General features: G+C 46.5%; 1 protein-coding gene across 4 annotated transcripts in view; it reads right to left on the bottom strand.

The window, feature by feature from the left end:
• Positions 1-15,725, bottom strand: part of FBXO8 (F-box protein 8) — a 54,552-nt gene extending 38,827 nt beyond the window's left edge. Inside the window, exon 1 of one of the 4 annotated variants that reach the window (XR_015059189.1) lies at positions 15,568-15,723. The gene's annotated coding sequence lies outside the window, so the exon portion shown is untranslated. Of the gene's footprint in view, positions 1-9,814; positions 9,864-15,567 lie in introns of those variants that run through there. The other 3 variants (XR_015059190.1, XM_085885019.1, XM_085885018.1) reach the window with 3 other exon arrangements.
• Between the last annotated feature and the right edge of the window lie 239 nt (positions 15,726-15,964).

Genomic DNA, 15,964 nt, shown 5'->3' with positions numbered 1-15,964 from the left:
AAATTGCCAGTTTAGCAATGCCCAACAGAAAAGACAAAAACGAGAGGACTGGTTTACTTTTATAATTCCCCCCAATTCCATAAGTAAAGACTGGAAAGGAAAAAACAAAATTAAATTTATAGAAAAGCTGTTGAAGGAAGAGAAAGAGGGGTACCAATCTCTTACATTCAATGAAAACGTGGGCAACATTTTCAATCAAATCACAAAAGGACAAGAAATTAGAACAGAAGAATAAAACTTATGGAGTAATGTCTGTGTGACCAGGGCTTGATGTGCTAGTCTCCAATTCAGGTCTCCAGTTTGCCCAAGAGTTGGAGAACTATACATTTTGTTCCACACTGGAGTTAAAAAAGCTTCAGCAGGTAAGGTCTCATTCCACCGATTTTTCAACAGTTTTGTAAAACCAGGTATACATGCTTCCAGACATATGTTGTAGATAGCCGCTTTCCCCATGACGTGAAACACACCAATTTCCTCGAAGTTTGCGGAGAACACACCCTCTTGTTTGTTGAGGCAATTTGAAGTTCAGGGAAATAGAGACGCGAGTCTACCACTTCATCCACCCCAGTCCACCCGATGTTTAGTCTATGAAAGGTTTGAATTACTGCTTTCAAGATATTTTCCACAATACGAGCAGAACGAACACCAGTTTTTAATGAAAGTGAGCTTACAGGTCGCCAGGCATTCAAGGATGGCTGCAACAGGTCTCACACTCTGTTTATTCCAACACTGGTGAAACAATGCATAAACGACCTGGAGGTTTAAATTCGAGAGAATAAAGGATTCCGAACTAATGGCTCATGTACAAACTTTTGGGCATCGTATGATACCTCTAAACGTTGCACTCCGAGGTCTTGCCAAGCATTCAAAAGGCTCTGATGAAAACTGGGGAGCTGAGACATGTCAATGTGTTGCAGGTCGATGAGGAAATGTTCACAGTCATATTTCAGACCTTCCACTTTCTGCAACCAGGCGTTTGTGAGAGGTTGCCAAGGAACACACTCACTGTGTTTAATCGTGGAACACACAGGAAATAATCGTGGAAATTCAGAATGCCATTATCTGACTTGGGATATGCATCATATTTTGACCACCCGCATTTTGGGGTCTGCAGACCACGTCTGGGCCCAGCCAATGGTGGCCACCCCAGAAAAAAAAACAGTCGGGACCCTCTGAATGCCTGTGACCAAGTGGGATAACTCTATGCCAAATAAAAGGAACCACAAGGTTATTTATGATTGACACCCGTGTCTTAAGCGAGAGAAGTTGGGATATCTTCTCCACATTACTAGTTTCAATTCAATTTTTTCCAGGAAGTTCTCCCAATTTTTTTGTTCATACGCTTCAATTCCTAGAAATAAGCCTAAATATTTAAACCCCTCACTACTCCACTGTATTCCTCCTGGTAAAACAGGCAGGGACAAGGAAGGCGATCTGGGGCCCACCCAAAAAGCTACACTTTTTTCCAATTTACCCTTACAGTAGAAGCAAGCTCAAACTGGGTAAGGCAATGAGAGACCTCAGAAACATCTTTTTGATTTGCAACAGCAACACAAATATCATCAGCATAAGCTGAAACAACGACTTTGGAGTTTTGTGAAAGAGAGACTCCTAACACTGAGTTCCGAAGTAAAACTAATAAAGGTTCAACGGATAGATTGTATAGCATGCCTGATAGCGCATAGCCCTGACGGATGCCTCGCTGAAAGGGGAAAGAGTAACAAAGACTATTATTAACCTTCAGCAGACAAGATGCATTTTTGTACAATAACTTAACATAAGCAATAAATTTTTTTCCCAAACCCTGTTCTCTTTAATACATCAAACAAAAAAGAATGGTTAACACTGTCAAAAGCTTTTTCTTGATCGAAAAGTAATAAACCAAAACCAGGAGATGTAGTTTGACCAAGACTGATCAAGTCTCACCAAAAAAATATTATCGTATATGGAACGTTCTGGAACACAGTGTGATTGATCAGTGCCAATCAAGAAAGAGATGACTTCGTTTAGACGGGTTGCAAGTGCTTTTGACAATATTTTATAGTCCGTGTTGAGGAGTGACACAGGCCGCCAATTTGGGGTATAATGCAGGTTTCCTTTCTTTGGAAGGAGACACAAAACTGCCCTCTGGCAGCTCAATGGCAATTCCCCTTGTTCAACACTCTCCTGAAAGACCTCAAGAAGAGTAGGGCCTAGAATGTCCCAGAAAGCCTTATAAAATTCAGCCGGAAGTCTGTCTAGTCCAGGGGCTTTCCCATCCTTGCTATCCTTGAGCGCAGCAGTAAGTTCTCCAAGAGAAATGCCAGGCTGAAGCAATTGTTGTTGGTCTTCAGACAGAGAAGGGAGCTGTTCAAGCATAGCATTCCTGTTCTCCTCATTCACAACTCTTTTTGCGAAGAGTTTAGAAAAATAGTCTTGGAGTTCATGCTTGATATCACTCTGGGAGGTCAACAAATCACCACCAGAAGAGCGCAAAGCATGGATTTGTTGAGAGGTCTTGACCGTTTTTTCCAAATTGAAGAACCCTTTGTTTGGTGTGTCAAGTTGGATTTTTTCGTTCCGCAGTCGGACGAATGCACCGGCTGCCCGCTCTATCACCATTTCAGCCAGAAGGGTCCTTTTCTCCGACAACTGCTGGACATTCATGCTCGACAATCCAGCTTTCTGCTCACAGATAAGTATCTTTTTTAAAGCAGATATCACACCAAAAGCGTTGTATGTGCTGCAAGAGCAGTATTGTTGGCAAAAACATTTGATTTGGGACTTTGTGCAGTCCCACCATTGTCTTAAGTTCAAATATGAACCCTTTTTTGACTCGCATTTTTCCCATACCATTTTAAAAGCTTCTATAAAATGTGTACTTTGTAAAAGTTTCAAATTAAAAGTCCAATATGCACTTCCACAGACATGATGAGGAAAGCCACACACCATAAAAATCATGTGATGATCAGGAAAACCAGACGGCCTTATATAAGAGTTCTTAACAATATTTACCATTTCATGAATAACATAAAATCTGTCGAGGCGAGCCATCGTCAAAACATTTCTTGATGCACAAACCCATGTATACTGACGGATATTACGGTTTTGTACCCGCCACACATCCCCCAGTTTAAACTCTTTGACGAGCTGTGCCAAAGGCCTTGCACTGGGTGGATGAGGCTCACAAGTGTTCCGATCAAGTTGTGGGTCGAGGGTGCAGTTGTAGTCACCCCCCAGACACAACAACATGGTTAAGTCAATGGTGCTTACAAACTCTGCCAACTTGTACAGAAAGGCACCTCTTTCAGAGTTAGCACTAGGACAGTAAATATTTGTCAGCAAATCTTTAGGTTACTACAGTACTGACAAATTGCACAGACAGTAAGTAACCTTTGCAAATTTCCTTACAAGTTATCTCTGAAGGCTGGAGTTGAGGATGCAACACTATTGCCACACCAGCCTTGGCCTCAACAAACGCACTCGAGAAAAAAAGACAACCTTTAAAGATTTTACCTCACTCATCCTCAGAAGACTGATTTGCATGAGTCTCCTATAGCATTAATTACCACATCAACTTTTTTCATTTTGGAAGAGCTGAAATACCTGGAGGCGACACACACAACTGTGGCCTCCATTGATGTTCAGGGATGCTACTTTTATCTCCATTCTGTTAGTTATTCTTGAAGCTCTTTACCAGCCCGAGTAACACATTTCCTTAACCTTTGGAATTGAGGATCTGACATGTTAACCTGATAAGGATCACGAATCATACTCCTTGCAGTTTTAATGAAATCATATAAATTCGGGAAGTAATCTTTGATTTTTACGTATCTTTTCCTGAATGTATTGTTGCGGAAATGGCCCTTAGTATGCTACTAAATATGGGATTAGCCCAGATCCCCCATTAAATGAATGTTTAGGCAGGTTGTTCGGTAAATGGGCGCTACATGTGTGTCGGGAGTTGTCACAGGCTGTTATTTGTTTGTGCAGTGGTGGTAGACCAAGAGGCTCTTCTTCTTCCTTCAGATGTTCCAGACAATAGACTCCGCCCAGCGCGCTGAGAGGGGGAGTGGCCTAGAGAAGGAAGTGAGACTGAAGGGAGGAGTTTGTCGGCTTCGTAAAAGGAGCGTGCCCCAAAAAGAAAAGGTGGAACAAAACTGAGAGGACAGAGTTGGGCAGTCGGCTTCGAGGCGAGCGTGCGCCGGGAAGGCAAGAGAGAAACGACAATTGTCGATTCGCGAGCTGCTGGATGAGCAGTTGGGCTTCAAGGCGAGTGAACGAAGGAAAGGCAGTGTTGAATCTGCCGGGAGCGAAGTTGAACCTGAAGGTGACGAGTCTGCGATCGACGGTGGTGAAACCGAGCGCTGAGGTGGAGCGCAATCGGCTTTCGTGAGGAGACATCGACAGGTTCATCCGGAGTCAAGTGACGGAGCCTCTGACTGTCCCTACTCACCTCACGGCTCGACGACGTCTTGGAATCCCATGGACCCAGCCTGTGGAGCCCGGCACCTCGATTTGGCCTTGTCTGGTGAACAGGCCAGGCCTGGGCTTGTATGCTGGACCTTGTGAAAAGCCAGCTGGAGCATACCACCGTGGGTCTTTCGCTCTGGTGCAGTCGACCTCGCGGGGTCTGAACGCGTGAGAGTGCGTGCGTGAGGTCTGCGACAAATGACGACCCCTCCATTTTGCCACGAGCCGTGCTCGAGCTTGGGCCTCTATTCCGTGGACATCGGCTTGTTACGAGCCACATTCATGCTTTTGAAACTTTCCTCTCGTCCATGAAACATCACCAAGTACTCTGTCTTGTCTGCATGCTGTCCGTGTCTTGTCTGCATGTCGTTTAAGGCTTATCTCATTAGAGACCCCTTCGAAACCCATAATCCGTAGCTCCCTCGTTAAGAACGGGTTATAGATTAATTATAATATTGTCGTGAATGTTTTGCGTGTGTCGTGTTCCCCGATGTCCCCAATAAATCTGGCTGATTCATATGAAGTTGCCGCTTTGAATTAATCCGTGCCGCGCCGAGGAACGATCGATCCGCTCGATTTGGATATAAAAACGAAAATGGTTACAGACTGGTATAGACTTCGCTCGGTCTCTGACAAAACCAGTCTGTAACCGGGGTATATTCCCCCAGCTGGGAAGGTAGTAGGTGTATTTTGGTATCGTGGTTCGAGACGCATAACCCGAGAATTGTGCCGAACCAGCCGGCGTTATAACCCCGGAGACTGCGGTAGTGAGGGTGGCGCCGAATCTAACATTTGGCTTTCGAGAATAGGGTGCGAAAACCCAAACTGGTTATGGACAGTGATTGACGCGCTCGTCCGAAACCCACCACCGCTGAATCCTCAACAGTATCATCCAGGAATTTAATCACATTTTCTTGAGACACTCAGGTTGTGTCGTTTCCCCTTTCATCCTCTTGAGAGCTTAAAGCACTGAATGTAGGGTAGAAGAGGTTTCATCTGAATCAAGTGCTTCATCTATAGCCTCTCCTATTACTTGCGGAAGACTTACTTTTGGCTCAACAGAAAGTTCTGCTCTGTTTACCGACCCCTCCGAATTTGCCTTGTCCATGTCCTTCCCCTCTACAACCCTTACATCATCATCTGTGAGGGAGGGGATGACATTTAACTCACATGGATTTTCCTCTTTATATATTTCTCCATCACTGTCAGACATAGCTATTAACTCGTCTGAACAAGTTTGGCTAACAGGACAAACACTTAAAACATCCTGAGATACTTCACTCTTCTCTGTGTCCCACTCAGAGTCGGCCAGTGGAACAAGCGAAGTTTCCACATCCGCACACGACTCCGATACCACCAAGGGGTTTCCAATGTGAGACGTCCCTTGGAGGTCCACCGAGCCTGACACGATCTGGACCTTATTCTGCTCCTTAGCATCAAAGGCATCAACATTTGACCGTTTTTGGCCTTTTTTTCCTGGTATCCGTAAGAGATACCTCCATATCGTCCACACTGTCCTGTACAGTGGATGGTAAAGGAGAGGAAGCAACCACTTTCACTTCCTCATTTGGTAGGGGTGGATTAATTAAGTCATGATTACACACCCTCTCTCCAACGCCAGTCGGGGTGGACGAGTCCAATTTGTCGAACACTTCAGCCGGTTGGGGGGGGGGGGGGCTAGGCTCCCGATTCACCTTCTCCCCATTAGTTTGTGGTGAAGAAGAATCGTTCCTCACTGCACATTCACTTTCTTGCGGTGTAACCGCATTGCGACAAACACTCTTCACATGCCCGTAAGCTCCACACCCAAAACACGTCATAACCTCTGAGGAGGCATATATTTTATATTCAAACCCGTCGATTTTTACACCGAGTACAACATTCAGAGTTTTTCAATTTCCAGGTAGTATCATATAAACCACTCTTTTAAAGGACATGACGTGTTTAAATCTATCGCTAACATGACGCATCGGCACCATTGAGATCCTCGACACAACCTTACCGAACTTGTTTAACTGGTTACACAAGTCCTGGTTCCTTATAAATGGTGGAATATTATTACGGCTGTGGAAATTCGCAAACCACCATCCAGGTCCCGTAGGTGAGGTATCTCTTAAGTACATGTGTAGTTAGCCCCAAACCCGTTGTTTAGAGGGAATTAATGTGATTCATTCGGGCTGCGTTGCTTTGAGTCAGTCGTTTTTCTTTTTCTATCTTTTATTTCAAACAAAAACCAACGAGGACGCTCGGTGGGCTTTTCCCGCCTGTTTTTCGTGCCATTCCTCTCCGCGCTTGGTGTGAGGGAGGAGAAGCGGGGTGGGGCAGCTGGCGCCCGGTTGGTGGATGCGCGGTGTGACGCGGCCAGGGAGGAGGAACGCCCCTCTTCGAGACCTTTCTCGAAGCGCCTCGAAGGGGGGTGGAGCAAAGAACGGGGCGGAGCAACAGGGCGGAGCTCCGGGATATAAAAAGTCGGACACGGGCGGAGCGGTTTTGTGGTTGCTCTTGCCCTCTTCCTGTCGTCCGGCTCGCTCGTCCTCTTCTCTTGCTGGTGGCCGCTGGTCTGGTCTGCTGTGGGGCGGTTCCAAGACCCCACTGGCGGGAAGGAGGAGCGTCTGCCATTCCCCCCTCCCGACCTCGGGCATCCACGTTTCCCCCCCGCTTCTATCCGCGCTGGGATAGCGCCGAGAACTCCGTCCGTGGCATCGAGCGGCCAACACGTGCTGGCGCGAGGCACGCCGGAGAGGCCTCGCCTACCACGCGAGGGCACGGAGTCGCGGCCAGGCGGGACCACGTCGACGGACGTCGGAGAGGGACTCGACGGCCCAAAAGGGAAGTCACCTTTTTCTTTTCGGGGTTGTTGTATGGATCTTGTGGCGCCGTGTCTTGTAAAGTAAAACTGTATAAGTGTTGCCTTGTGTTCGCGTATTCGGTCGTAGCTCTGCATTGTTGTTTTTGTTTTAAATTGATATATGTGCAATCTGACTGTTTGGCTGTGCATGTGTGCTCTCCGTGTGTCGTGTAAATAAAGTATATTATGTTGAATTGTTCCCCGTTTCGCTGCGTCCTTTCCTTCATTTGAATCTCCATCTTGCTTCACGTAAAGGGTTCGTAGTGGGCTTAATACACCCGATAATTAATCGGAACCGTCGAGGCCGACGATAACACCGCGAGGTTATCCCGATAGCATGGAATGGACCGCTTAAGCGGTCCGTGTCCGGAGTCGACCTGCGGCGAGGTACGATCGCCCGGTTTACCATCCGCGTGGGTACTTAGGTAGGTCGAGTTTGGCGAACAACCCTATCCTACGCGGGTGGCCGATTGGCACGATCGTGGTGAGGTCAAAAGGCCCACCCGTGACTGGCTCCGGGCGATCGTTCCCGGAGGGTCACGACAGAATTGTCCGTCCGGTGGGCGAGGCGGCCGCCATTCGAGTCGAGCGGCCGATCGCACGCCGGCGGGCGCGAATTCGCAACAATATTAACTTTAACTTTTGGGGCCTGCAAAGCGAACACAGGGAGGTAAGTGTTCGGTTCGATGAACAGGCCATGCTAAACCACCGTGGCGACCATGTGTTCCTCCGACACAAACACGACAAACTTCTTATTCATGCAAGAAGCAGCACGAATATTATGTAAACCAATGATGTTACCAATGGCGGAAAGCACATCGTTAAGTTCCACCTCACTGGGAGGGAAGCAAAAAACAGCGTGTTTACGAGTTATTGACTCGAACATCTCGACACGGAAACGTTCACCCGCCATTCTAACTCAAGAAAACAAGTTAGTAAACTTTATCAAGAGAAATAAGGCGTTTTCACAAACACCAAGAAATCAACGATTAAAGTTGAGAATTAACAAAGAACACTGTAGCAGTGAACGAGAAAAACCTCCCCTGGCGGCCATGCCAGGCCTTCGGCCTACGATTTTCTCGACACGAGACCATGGGCTCTCCCTCTCTCTCTTTCTTCTCCAGACAGGAAGGAAAAAAACATGGGAAAAGTCCACAAGTAAAAAACGTACACATGGGAAACGAAAAATGGGGAAAAGTGGAAACACCAAACAGCACAGCAGAGGAGGGGTACTCACGACATGAAGCAAGGAACGGCCATGACAGTATACACAACGTACCAACAGCCAGCAGGGGCGAGAGAGAAAAGAGAGAGAGAAAAAGAGAGAGGGGGGGAGATAGGAGAGAGGAGAGAGGAGAGAGGAGAGAGGAGAGACAGAGATATTGTTTATGAAAACACACACACACATACACGCACACGCACACGCACACTTGGCTGATAGCGGCAACAATCCAAAAACCATGAGTAGCTTTCACTGAAAAACAATGTTGCATCTATAAAGACGTTTCAGGGATATGTTCACAAACATTAATCTTTATAAACAGCTGCATGTGATGGGTGAAAAAAAAAATTGGCTTGGTAAGTTAGAAAACACGTTAATTCAGCAAACGGCTTGGAAATCGGACCGTATTTCAAAACAACTCGCTCAGGGCGACGTGGCACGAGCCGCTCGCTCGGGGCGATGGACCTTTATCGTTAAAGCTTTATCATTAAAAGGAAAGTGAAAAAAATCTTTATCGTAAAGAAATTGTTGCAGCTTGTTCCAAGTCGAGGCATGATTGGGCAGGCCAAAAAACATGGTGGCTTCAGACCCCAGTGAGGTTACCCAAGAAACACCTTAAGCCCCAGACAGCGAGGTGGCCGAGGATCGCCCGATGAAGGATATTATTAAACAACGCCGGTAAATTATCTTCAACAGGGGTTTTTATTTAACCCAAAACATCCAATTTTCACTCTTGCACTTCCTTAGTTTTCTTAGTATGCATGAAAAGTTTGAGGCTGCTCAGTTTTATGGTTTTGGAGTTATGGAGGAGACACACAATGACAATTATTAGTGTTGATTTCATTACTTTAACGAATTTCACATGAAAGACAAAATAATAAAAAATACATAAAGCACAAGGAAGTAAAGGCCGTCCACATCCGCTTTAGGGATAAGTGTTAAATCCGGTGGTGTGAGTGAAGAGGGGAGATTGTTAATGTGATATTCATCACAGCCTTTTTCGATACTGATCTCTAAGGTTCTTCTTCATCATTCCATTTCTCCAATGATCGCAAGTTCAATTTAGGATCTCTTCAACTTCCAGGATCTTTTCACTTCATTTTTGAGACCTTGGTATTTGGTCATTTTCTTGATTTCTGTGTTGTTTAGACCTAAATCGCTGGGAACTGAAACGTGTGTGTACGTGTGCGTGTGCGTGTGCGTGTGCATGTGTTCGATCATTAAGCATATATCACTATTGTTGCTAACCCCTCCTCCCCCCTCACCTTTCTCGCTTTCCTTCCTCCACTCACCTTTCTCTTTTCTTCCTCCCTCCCTTCTCACCCCTCCTTCCATCATCCTCGACACCTCCCCCAACCCCCACGACTCCCCTCCCCCCAACCCTCACGACTCCCCTCCCCCCAACCCTCACGACTCCCCTCCCCCCAACCCTCACGACTCCCCTCCCCCCAACCCTCACGACTCCCCTCCCCCAACCCTCACGACTCCCCTCCCCCCAACCCTCACGACTCCCCTCCCCCAACCCTCACGACTCCCCTCCCCCCAACCCTTACGACTCCCCTCCCCCCAACCCTCACGACTCCCCTCCCCCACCAACCCTCACGACTCCCCTCCCCCCAACTCTCACGACTCCCCTCCCCCCAACCCTCACGACTCCCCTCCCCCCAACCCTCACGACTCCCCTCCCCCCAACCCTCAAGACTCCCCTCCCCCCCAACCCTCACGACTCCCCTCCCCCCAACCCTCACGACTCCCCTCCCCCAACCCTCACGACTCCCCTCCCCCCAACCCTCACGACTCCCCTCCCCCCAACCCTCACGACTCCCCTCCCCCCCCAACCCTCACGACTCCCCTCTCCCCCCCCAAATATACCCATCAGAGAAGCGACAGGTTGTTTTGCTGGTTCTGAATAAAAAACAACACACAAAGATAAAGATCAAAATAGAAATGCAAAAGGCAAAGCCCATACACATTCAAAATGTATCGCCTCTTTTATTCAGTCTTCTTTTGACGGCCACAGGCCAGGCCCGTCGCTAGGGGGGGGGGAATTTGGGTGCAATGCCCCCCATGGCGCATCTGGTGCCCCCCCACTTGTATGCCACCCATTTATGCCCTGTTGCACCCTGTGAACAGCTTAATGTTTAAGGATGAGCGCCCACTGTGAACTCCTTGCTGTTTAAGAGTTCACCTGTGTGAACTAAAACCCTGATTCCAGATGTTCAACGTGGTGAATAATAATGCCTTCTTGGATAAACTGTTCTTTAATAATATCCTTCTTTGAATAAGAGTCAACAGATAAGTGTGCGCTTCCCAGCGCATCTCCAAAAGCAATTGGCAAGACAATACAGTCCAAGACCACAAGATAAAAGATAATAACACAAGCACCAACGCCAGCAGCCAAGACCTCGTGTCGAATGTCGATGTTGTGAGTGGTTATATATATCGTGGATCATTTAGTTTTAAGGAATAGCCAATCAGCGTATTCGATATGGAGACCCTGTTGAGCAGGTTACCTGATTGGTTGTAAGTTAGGTATAAATGTAATATAGTCATAATATGATAATATGATTAAGGAAAAGACATAAATTAACATTATTAACGATGAAGTGCACGTGCACCACGTGACCTTCACAACCCGTCAACCCTCCATCTTACAAAAGTAATTTTATAATAAAAATTAAAAATGTGCGTTTGCAATCGTGCTTACATTTGAAATTATGCAGATAAAACCTGTTTTTGATGGATGCATCATTTAATAAATAAAACCGTCAACCGTCAAATCTCGCGAGTCGCGAGATAAGTGACGCGAGTCACGAGGGACGAATCACAGAGCACGAGCTAGCAGCAGGAGAAAAAGACGTGGATGATGGATATGCGAAAATGGCTCAGAAAAGGAAAAAATACAACCGACGAAAATGAAGAAGATGATGAAAGACATGTTGTGGGAGGAGTTGGAGGAGGAGGAGGAGGAAAAGACGATCATGTCGATGAAATACCGACAGAAGCTGGCCAACCTGGCCAAGCCAGCAACGTCAGCCCTGCGGCTGGAGCCCCAGCGCAGACAGCCGAGTTTCCACGCTCGGCGGCGGCCTCGGGATCGGGTGTGACTGTCAAGCCGCTTCCCGGTGATCTTGGAAGTGAGAGACCGAATCAAGTTGTTCTACAGCCGTACCCTGGCCATCTGTTGCAGAACAAGAGTCGCTCGTTTGTGTCCTCGTGGTACCAGACTAATGAATGGCTGGAATACAGTGTGCAGACAGATGCAGCATTCTGCTATCCATGTAGGAAGTTTAACACTGCACGTGGCCCAGTGGACTCTACTTTCACAGTGCAAGGCTACCGGAATTGGAAACATTCCGTTGAGAAAGGCAGGGGGTTTCACAAACACGCAACTTCAAAGGAACATTTAACTTGTGTTTTGAGGTGGAAGGAGAATGAGAGGTGCATCGATTGTGGTAAGGAGATTTCCACACTCCTCAATGCTGACCAGCTAAATAAAAACCGGTACTATGTGTCTGCTCTTATAGATGTTGTGGGATTTCTCGCCGAAAATCAGATACCTTTTAGAGGGAGCCTTGATCATTTTGAAGATATGTCAGACGGCCACAGTGGGCTCTTCCTCTCGCTTTTAAACTACACACTCAAAAAAGACACCGAGCTGGCCGAAATAATAAAGCATATCCCACGAAACGCAAGCTATACTAGTCCGGAAATGCAGAATGAACTGATCTGCACATTGAGTAATGTTATGACGGATGCCATCGTGGAAGAAGTAGGCACATTGTGGTTTACCATCAAGGTGGATGGGACGAGGGACCCCACTGAATGTGAGAACATATCAATCATCATTCGCTTTGTATCGGCATCAAATGAAGCAACAGAGCATCTACTCACAATAGCTACAGCCGACGCTGGAGATGCAAAAACATTGGCAGACCTAATAATTGTAGAGCTGACAAAAACAGGACTTGACACGTCAAAAATATTAAGTCAGGTGTACGACGGGGCTTCGGTAATGGCTGGGAAGCACAGTGGGGTGCAAAAGTTGTTGCAAGAGATATTGGAAAGAGAAATCCCCTATGTTTTCTACTTAAATCACGAAATCCATCTGGTAGTTATCCACGCACTAGCAGCAGAGAAAGCTGTCACTGATTTCTCGAGGTTTGTTGTTGCCTGTACAAATTCTTCAGAAAGCCCACTGTTGCTGCACAGTGTAAAGGTGAGCGGTGAAAACGACTTCTTGATCAAAGGTGGACGGGACATTTAGCCACCGTGTCTGTGATCATAGGATCTTTTAAGGATATCACATCCTTACTGTCGGAGATTGATGCAGAGCGTGCCTACGGTGCAGAGATGAGGATGGAGGCTATTGGGCTTTTGGGGGAAGTCTCTGGGCCTGCCTTCATGTTCATTGCTATCTTTGTACAAAAACTGCTAATGTTGTTAGATGGCCCGAACAGACTCTTGCAGGCAGAGGACATGGACTTGCTAACGGGGTTGGAACTGGTGGCGAGTGCTACAGAGTGCGTGAAGAAACTCCGCTCTGAAGATGAGTTCACTGATAGGGGATTTCATAGGGGATTTCTCCTTCTACACCTGCACCACCAAAACGGAGATGCACAATGCACAAGAACTTGGAACAGTTTGTAGTTTTGGAGACGACAGGACAAAACAACGACAACGACAAGACGGAACTGCAGAGGGTTTTTACAGCGCAATTGACACTGTGCTTGGAGAGATCGCTCAGCGCTTCAGTGAGCGCAACACACAACTCGCCCATATACTCGCTGCCTTGAATCCTGAAAATGGCACGTTTTTGGATCCCCATTTGCTCCAGCACATCATGACATTAACAAAGTCAACCATCAATGAAACAGAGTGTGTGGTTGCAAAGCAGTTTATTCGCTCACAGACAGAAAAGCAGCCAAACGAGAGATGGACAACACAAAAACTCCTCTCAACATACCACAAAACGCTGGAAGCCATGCAAAGTGTAGTGACTGCTATGAGACGGACTAACATTTGGTGCGTCCACTGCCATGTGTGAAAACTCATTCTCAACATTGAGGAATGTCTTCACTGATCATCGACGGTCCATGCGCCATGCACGCAAGGTACAACTGGTACGGCTGGCCTTCAAGAGAGACCTCACACGTAAATGCCTGAATGAATGGAAGGAGAAGGTCCTCAGAAGATTCCACACCGAGACACGTCGCCTGCAGCTCTTCTGACAGCGAGTACAGCGGTATAAAAACTATACGAGGAGTTCAGATTGTGTGTGTGACTGCTGGTGATGCGTGTGTGCTTGTGGTTGCAGTGTGCTTGTGGTCAGCACCCGCCGTGGTGGCTGCTTTGTACTTCTGAAGTTTAAGTTAAATGTTGTGTTTGGTGCTTTGCATATCCCATATCTAATGCTCTGTGCATAACCTTACCTTTGTGTAATTGACTGCTTTAAATGCAGACTTTGTGGTACCTCCAGGCTGGTCGTATTGGCTGTTGATAGTTTGACATGATGATTGCAGGTCATAGCCGACTGTATCTTATTTCAAAGTGCACTGATTCTGGTGCCAACCTCCCCCGTTTAGTCATTGTATCTCTGGTATTGACAACACCTTATATAAGTGCACCTGAATTGGTGCCAATTGTCTAATCATTGAATATCTGCATTGTGAATGTGCCAGTTTGTTGCGGCTCTCCTGCATTCGAATAATTTTAGGCCAAAAACATCGGAACATATTAAATCTAGCTGAGATCAATTTTGATAGTATGCGACGGCAACCTCAGTATAGATGCGTCAATGCTGCATGAATACAATAGCATACCGGTTTATCAAAAATATTAAATATAATAATTGTGCTCCCCCCATCCAGTTCATATGCCCCCCTTAATACTGAGCCCTGGCTACGGGCCTGCCACAGGCACGCATGCCGACGCCGAGCTGGAGCTACTTTCAGATATAAATTTAAGCATTTCATGAAAACAAATCGAATGTACTTTATCGTCTGCTTGCCGTGGTTCGCAACGCTATGCGGATTGCATAACAAGCCAATGTATGTTTGCACTCTGAGTGGTCAAAAAGCAGGAAACATGGTGCGTTTACTTTTACTGTATTTCCCCATGTACTGCATACAAATGTTCCCATGGAATACTGCAGTATCACAGGGTACGGCAGTATCATGGAATACCACCATACTCCATATTATCCAGAACAAAATACATAAAACATGAAGCATTTCATTACAGAAAATTTGCGGCAACAAGAAAAAATAAAATTTTAAGAAAAAACGCAAAAACATAGAGTGATGAAATCTCAAAAAAAAACAACCAAACAAGGTGGGAATGACACCACATGACGATGACCCAATACGACACCACAATCCTCTTCTGGATGAGCATCACGACATCTTTTGGCATTTTATTTTTGTTGTGGGGAAGGAGGAGGAGGAGGAGGAGGAGGAGGAGGAGGAGGAGGAGGAGGAGGAGGAGGAGAAGAAGCAAGGTAGAAATGACACCGCATTTTGATTCCACGATACGACGCCACAATCCTCTTCTGAATTAGCGTCACGACAATCCTTTGACCTTGTTTCATCACAATCCCACAACAAAAGTAAAACGTTAAAAGATGTCGTGATGCTAATCCATAAGAGGATTGTGGCGTCGTATCGTGTCCTAATGCGGTGTCATTCCTACCTTGTTTGGTTGTTTTATTGAGATTTCATCCCTCTATGTTTTTACATTTTTTTTTTCTGGTATACATACATGTCTGATCGAGCAACTGCTGCGCCTTTAAAACCAAGCAATGAGAGAGCAAATCAAACGATAAAATGAACAGAAGTAACACACAATCACAGCGCCAATCCAAAGGCTCGTTCCACAGGATTTGTATCAAAACGAGATGATTTGAAAGGAAAACAAAAAACACCTCACAAACTACACAATGTGCCCCCAACGTAGGGTCTATCAGCCCTGTCCACGGTTCAAAGGTCGGCAAACAGCCGACAGGTCAGGTCGCTTTCGGATCGAAACACGGACGACACGGGTTTACCTCAGGGAACAAAACGTCTTCAAGGAACTTTTCTTCGTCTGAACTGTAAAACAAAGCACAATCCCGCGTCACGTCTTCCCGCCTGAAGAGGCCTTTCTGTCAGGAAGAAAACAAGGAATGACGGCACCGCGCCACCAGCTCACTGAACGAGCTGACGTCATTACAACCACGCCGCGCCACCAGCTCACTGAACGAGCTGACGTCATTACAACCACGCCGCGCCACCAGCTCACTGAACGAGCTGACGTCATGACGTCAAGATGCACGAGGTAGTTATGTGACGCAAGGACGTTACCGTTGCAGCAATGTGACTAACTTTAAATGCAGATATCAGTAGCATGTTAATTATCCTTTGAAGAAAACTTTTTTTAAAACGGCACAATGCCATTTAACTTTC

The sequence above is a fragment of the Eptatretus burgeri genome, chromosome 6, assembly GCF_056783735.1.
Source record: "Eptatretus burgeri isolate ZD-2024b chromosome 6, Ebu_testis_v1, whole genome shotgun sequence".
Classification (NCBI taxonomy): domain Eukaryota; kingdom Metazoa; phylum Chordata; class Myxini; order Myxiniformes; family Myxinidae; genus Eptatretus; species Eptatretus burgeri.
This window is presented reverse-complemented; position numbering and strand designations above follow the sequence as displayed.